Below are 5,592 nucleotides of genomic sequence, written 5' to 3'. Positions count from 1 at the left end.
TGAGTAATATTGAATGCCTTGATTTTTGATGAAAAAAAAAATCATTAAGATATCATTTAACACTTTGCCTTTTTGAGTAACAACTGTGATTTGTTTATCAGAATTTTAATTACATGACACAATTGTATTTACATTAAAAACAAAGCCTGTACCTAATTTATTATAATACAATAGTAAATATGTAATTTTAATATAAGACATAATATTCACTTCTACATTTTCTTTTTCATGGGACGAAAAATGCGAAACACACCACCCCCCAAACAAGTAGCTACACCATCCCGTAGACACTTTTCAACCACGAGCTTGTTGAGGCACGGCATTTCACTACCAACGAGGTACAAATCATCTCGAATGCAAAATGATGATACAGTAGAGGAAAACCAGTAGTAGATGCAGTTCTTATACACATACATGAGTCCAATGTTCATCCAGCAGAGTGGAGCCCAATCAAGAAATCCAGAAAGGCTGAATTAGGACATACGAGTATAATGTATTCAGTCATTCCTAATATTCACTCTGTCCATCCATTAACTTCAACAATTACGTATACTGTTGAAATAGTCTTCAAATACGTAACACTGTTCTTATNTCCTCATTTTCTCATCCTTTGATACAGTAAATAGTTTGTTGGGGGCAGTTAGTGTCAGCGCCGGTTTAAGGTAGTTTAGCGCCCGGTGCTATTACTTGTGATCGCCGCCCCTCCCCTACCTATATTTTTGTAAATTAGTAATTTATAAAATCTGAAATTATATTTATATATTATGATAAAAAAAAGGATCCCAAACCCGGAACTAAGTATTATAGATAATTTTACAGAATATCTATCTATTTATATAAGTAAAAAATAAAATAATAATCAGCAGCAAAAACTAATAAGAAAATACACACACAAAATAAAAAGAAAAAAAAACATCACATTCTTAAACATAGGATCACTAATATATTAGGAACTGAATAGGAACTGAGTAAGAATAAAATATAAATAAAACAAAAATAAATATTTTACCCTTAAATAAAATTAATAAAACAACACAAACGCACAACAAAATTCTTCTCCTAACTAACTTTGGTTTTCAAAACCAACTAAAAAGTAAAAAACAAATAAATAATAAAAAAATCAACTACAAAGTCAAAATAAATAAATAACAAAAAAACCAACATGACCAATGCCCAATACCAATATTGCAATATATTGTCAAATATAAGCATTTTAGAGAGAGGGAAGAGTAATATTCAAAATTTAATCATCCTGTAAATGTAGAAACTTTGAAAGATAAATATTTATGGACATATAGCATTATTTTATTTGGACACATTTTTCTTTAGTAGATTTTTACAAAAATACCCTCAGTACAAATACTTATTCATTTCATAGAACAAAATTTATAAATATAATTCGAATCACTGACATGTCGGTATTGCACAATAGATTTAAAAGCAACGAAAAGTGTCCAGTTGCAAATTGAATGCATACCGAACTGACCCTTGCACTATGTCCATCTCGCTCTCTCTCTCTATAAACTGGCCGATTCTTCTACCGGTGGTTTAATTCTAATGCTCTCAGCATTTTGTAAAGAAAATTTAAACCCCGGAAACTTGGTGAATCGGGGCCAGTCAGGAGCCACCTTGAGAGCCAGGCCAGGAGCCTCCACTTGACAAGCAGGCAGCCAGCCCTTGGAGTGTAAGTATTTTATTTTATAATAAACCGTAAAAACTGATTGATTTGTGTGTTTTCCCTCTCTGCAGCCAAGCGAGTAGCCCGAAGTAATAATCTTTATTTTTACCAATTATTTCTAGTATTTTAAACGGGAGACGTGACAATATTGTCATGTTTGCCTACTTATATATTAGGAACTATATTTATATTAGGAAGGAACTTTGGAAATTAAGACATAATCACATATGTAAATACCTATATACATATATGTATAATACAATCACAGTAGTAAAATGCAAATGAGGAGTTTGATTCAGTTTTACAAGAGTTGCTTTCTTGCTTTTAAATGTGAAAAAGTTTGTATTAGCTGGTTAGTGTCTATGGTTTTTAAAATGTCTGAATTTACTAACTATACTACTATATGGCTAAAGAATTTAATTTTTCTTGCGCAATTGAATTGCGAAGGTAGGTTTTAACCAGTTTTAGCGTGGAAAATGAACGCTCCCCACTAACATTTGTAACCAGTGGCGGCCCGTGGGTTTGAATACAGGAAGGGGGGGCGCATTTTGAAAAGAGGACGTACATCATAAGAGCTGCAGGCGAAAAATTTTAAGGAATTTGAAGGTAATTTTTCTTAACTATTTCGTTATGACTATTTACTATTTATTTGTTCTGCATAAGCACTATTTAAACAAGAAGCAATATTTACTCTTCCTCGATCAACCAACCCAGTTAGGATATAATTATGTAGATTACTGTAATAGTTCATTCTGTATAGTTTTTGAAGTTCCTTTAAAAACATGGGCATCACTAAGATGTTTATCTAAAACGGGATCAATTTTTGCACTATAGTCTATCAGTTCTAAAAATACCCCTTTGTTTACCGAGTCACTTTTTTTATTATGTCCACGAAGAGAAAGGTTACATGTACCACATAATTTTAAGATATTTAAAATTTTTGAAAGAAGCAATCGATTTTTCTTAACTATTTCGTTATGACTATTTACTATTTATTTGTTCTGCATAAGCACTATTTAAACAAGAAGCAATATTTACTCTTCCTAAAAATAAAAAACTCACCAACTTATTTTTGTGTTTAGGAGAATTTTCATGTTTCTTAATTTTAATTTCTAAATGTTTCAAGTCAGAAACTCCAGTTTTCGTCCAGTTTTCTTCGCCTCCTCCAAACAATAAACATACAAAACAAAAAAATCTATTTGTTTGGTCACAACCACACAACCACAGGGTCTTATCATAAATGTTTTTATCAAATTTGCGAAAGCCGGCCCACTTTTTGCACTCTTTCTGCACCTCAACTAAATTCAACACTGGCGTTGGACGTCCGTTATTTTTCAATTCGACTTTTTCCTCTAAACTTAAATTACTAATAACAAGTTTTTTTATTTCACAAACCCTCATTTTAAACTTAAACTTATAAAATATAATGTCTTAAAAAACGCCAAAGCAAAAACAAAACACATATAACCACACTTCACTGATACGGGTTACTGCCTCATGGAGTCCCAAAACAAAGCACTGGAGCGCGCGAGCCTATCGTCGCCTATCCCCTCCACGTGCTAATTTGTCCAATCATATGTAAAAATATGCTTGCACGATGGACTCAGATTTCACGGTCCGCGATGAAGTGGGGATTGCGCGCGCGGTTAAACATAACTCTTTGGTACGATCATAAATGGCAGATGGCATTAATCTGAGCTACGTTCACGGAGTACATGCACATTATGCAACCAACCTAACATCCAAGAGATATTTAATGCATGCTATTTAGATTTCTTATTGATTTAAATAAATACATTATTTTAAGTTTATAGTTTGAAAATATCTGGGGGGGGCGGAGTCCCAGAGTCCTCCTTCACGAGCCGCCACTGTTTGTAACCATTATAGAAAAAAATACGAAGGCATACATTTATGTTTGGGAATGAATACGTTAATTTACTTTCATGTAACATTTTACTAAATCTTTGGAAGATTCAACTTTAATTTCATCACTTATTTCGTTTAAGAACTTTTTTACTTTTGTACACTTCGGATCTATGATTAATTTCAGACTGCAGATTATCAAGAATTGGAAGATAAATCTGTGTTCTCATTTTCTCTCTAGGTCTTAAAATAATTTCTGTATTTGGCTCCCCTACATGTCTCTTTCTTTTAGTGCTTCGTCGTTCCATGTAGTTTTCGTTGCCTGTTAAAGCTATTCCTTTGGCTTCATATTGATCAAACTCGTTCCGTAAATATTGAAAGTACTGGGCCAATGAAGATAAAATATTGGATGTGGTACTTATGTCCATATTTTCTCGTTCCACACAATTGTATTTTGTGTTTAGCCTTCTCTAGGCCTAAGCCTGCGTTTACATTGGGCAGCGGTATGCGGCGGGCGGTGAGCGGCGAGCTATAATAAAATAATTGTTTTTAACAGTAGGGTAATCGCAGGCATCCTATTGTTAAAAATATTTTTATTTCGCTCACCGCCCTAGACAATTTACCGCCCGGTTCTACAGCACCCAATAGCACCCATGTAAAACCGGCACTGGTTACAGGGCAGCTATAAAACGAACGCTTTATCAATTTAGCTATCATTGTAGCTAAATTTAGATAACAAAATGCACCTCTGCCGCCATGAGGAGGATTAACTGTTTCCGAGCGTTTATCAGGAAGTTTTCCACAGACAGATTTACCGAATATATTTTCAACATTACCTATAGGAACCTGTTGGGATTTTATTCTGGACCAGAGTCTATCCAAATTTGAAGGTGAGTTTAATCTTAGTTACCTAAATCTAAGTCTAATTGCAGATTAAAAAGTTCTATATAAAAATGTTTGAAACATCGTTTGAAAAACTGTGTAATAACTTTTAACAGATATTTAGGTTTTGATTGTAATGAGTACACTAAGGTGTAAGTCCTAAACCGAAACATTAGTTCCTATTTAATTTTTCTTTTAGTGTTTCTTATTAATATTAAACATTTTTGAAGATAATTCCATTAAATTTCGAGCATTTTAGATAACCAATGGTACCATTACTATTCGAAATAATATATGATATGATAGTTTTTTCGGATTACAGTCTGTTTAATCCCATTGAACTTCTTTTTACGAAGACATTGACTCTTATTTTGAAAGAAAAAGAGAAAAATGGTTGGTGGAGGTTATTTGCAAAATGTATCTTTATTTTCCAAAGTTATCTTGGGTATTCCTTTGCTACGGCGCGCGGCGCCATGTAAAATTTCTAAAAGTAAATACCGCCATTGAGAAATGGCATGAACATCAGCGAATATATTAAAAATATCAGCTTTTTTACTCGTACGTTGTCAACACGTACAAGCTTTGCCGCCTAATGTTTATTTCCCTAGAAGAGATTTTAGTAGTAGGTGTCTGACACATACAGCGTGGTAAAAAAGTTCTGCATAAAATTCATATTTTCGTTAAAAATTTTTTTTCGAAAAATGGTGAGACCCGTCGATTTTTATTTGATCCAGGGCACCTTGTTATGTGGAAAAAATTTTTTTTTCGATAATCCACTTACGGCAGCGATGACATAATTTTTTTTTAAATGACAACGCATATTTTTTTCGTTCGAAATTGATGACAGTGATAATTATCTAAACAACGGTGTGAAAATTTCGATGTCTTACATAACAATTTTTTTTAGAAAAATGCACCTTAAGTTCTTGAATGTAATAATTTGCTGTTTACGGATCAAATGCCTTAGAAAAAAATTTATTCGGCAGAAAGCATTTCAGATAACTTAAGTTGCAACTGGTGTTATGTAATATTTGCGGAATTATTCATCAGATATTGTCAGGATCCTGATTAAACTGCAAAATTTAGAACCAAGTTCAACCGCACAAAATCCAAATAGTATGTAGCAAATTAAGGTCGACTTTTTGTCTTCGAGTTTGCCGATAAATTCC

At 33.1% G+C, this 5,592-nt stretch overlaps 1 protein-coding gene across 1 annotated transcript in view; it reads left to right on the top strand.

Annotated features, from left to right (window-relative positions):
- Positions 1-4,307: 4,307 nt before the first annotated feature.
- The window catches only part of LOC108910900 (sodium-coupled monocarboxylate transporter 1-like), a gene marked incomplete at its 3' end in the record, with an annotated part of 34,343 nt that continues 33,058 nt past the window's right edge, over positions 4,308-5,592 (top strand). Inside the window, exon 1 of the mRNA XM_018715647.2 lies at positions 4,308-4,431. The remainder of the gene's footprint in view (positions 4,432-5,592) is intronic.

Source organism: Anoplophora glabripennis, unplaced genomic scaffold, assembly GCF_000390285.2.
Source record: "Anoplophora glabripennis isolate ALB-LARVAE unplaced genomic scaffold, Agla_2.0 scaffold635, whole genome shotgun sequence".
Classification (NCBI taxonomy): domain Eukaryota; kingdom Metazoa; phylum Arthropoda; class Insecta; order Coleoptera; family Cerambycidae; genus Anoplophora; species Anoplophora glabripennis.
This window is presented reverse-complemented; position numbering and strand designations above follow the sequence as displayed.